We start from the raw sequence: 1,672 nt of genomic DNA, 5'->3' as shown, positions 1-1,672 counted from the left end.
TATTAAATGGAAATAGCTTTAGCAGGTTTTCTTCTCATTCTTAACAAAACATACAGCTGTGAAAATAACAATAAACATGTATAAAGAACACAAATTACAGGCCTAACTATTTTGAAAACATACAGTGACGCAAAATATCAACATGTAAATAAATAAAAAAAATATTTAAAATAAAAGGCCTGTATTAGGCTTAATGGGTTAATTTCCTTTATACAGACCAGGCTTCCTCAGCACTGTTGGCCAGTGCTCCTCTCCCTTCAACTTGTGCGCATGTAGGATTGGGTTTAAATGCAGACACAGGGGTAAGTGGGGGTGGGTTTGCAAGAAAGGAGTGAGTGATACGAACACTGGCACGCAGGGCTGTCGCAGTGAAGAAATTTAGGGTGGTGTGCTGTATAAAACATCTGTGAGGACAGTGTGAAAATGTAATCCCCTCTCAGGTGTGAGTATTGAGTGATCTTGGTTTGTTGTTTTTGCTGTATCTTGATGGCCACTTGGTGCCCTATGCCCTATGCCCTGTGAAGACCTGACATTATCATGTGTCTCACTGATTTCATCACAAGGACAATCACAAGAGCTGAAAGCTATCTAGCTTTGCTCATAGGGAATACTTCTTGGTTCAGCACTGTAATATGTTCTCACTGTCCCATAATGTATGCAACAAAACACCTGTGCATTATTGTTTTTTAGCAAGTTTGAATATAAGATGGGTCAAGTGAAGCAATACAATGTGTATAATTTGAAGGGCTGCCTCCAAATAGTCGACCACGCACTGGTCGACAAAAATTCATTACCCGACCAAAATTTCATTGGTCGATCGGTCGCAGGAAAAACAACATTTGGAGCCCTGTCTTGTCAAAATTAAGTCAAAATCAATATGACTGAACTGTATATGAAAGGCTATAGGGCTTTTAATTTGAAGGGCCAGATACAGGAAGTCATGACACGTGACACTTTCTTGTTGTTTAACACGGCATGGCAGGTCTCTCTCTATTTTTTTTGTCAAAAGCAACTTTTTCCAAGAGCTCTGAGCAGTGTTGCCAACTTTCTCGCTAAATCTGGTGACTTTCCAAACCCTCTTGGTGGCTTTTTTTTGTCAAAAGTGACTAGCGACAAATCTAGCGACTTTTTCCGGTTTTGTTACAAACATTTCTGGTTTGGAGACTCCGACGTGGAAGCACGTATCACTGCTGTTTCAACGATTAGCACGTGCTGCCGTGACCCTCGTCCCCATCCCACTGCGTTCACCGGTGGTCAGTCCCGCAGTGTCACGGAGCAGATCCATGATAGTCCCCGCTGTTGTCAGAGACCCGCACGCACTGCTCCATGCCGCTGACCCGCCAGCCCACCTGTCTTACACAGCCTGAGCTCAGTCACTTACCCACCTCATCTACTGTGTTCATTGGTGATAAACGGGCATACTGCCGGCAATAACGGTAAAACCCGACCGGCTTGTTGAATCTCGGACCCAACACGGCCGGACTCACGAGCATTAGTTAATTCACAACCCAACCACGGACAGAAAAAGAAAGCCAGCGGCAACACTGGTTTTGAGACAGTTAACAGTTAATCAAGGTGTGTGTGTGTGTGTGTGTGTAACAAGAAAATCTTTGTTCGCGGGCAGCCCTAAAGATTTGATTCATTTAGCGAGTTAGATAGACTTGTTTCTTTT

This window comes from Trachurus trachurus (assembly GCF_905171665.1).
Source record: "Trachurus trachurus genome assembly, chromosome: 21".
NCBI lineage: Eukaryota > Metazoa > Chordata > Actinopteri > Carangiformes > Carangidae > Trachurus > Trachurus trachurus.
Note: the sequence above shows the minus strand (reverse complement) of the source record.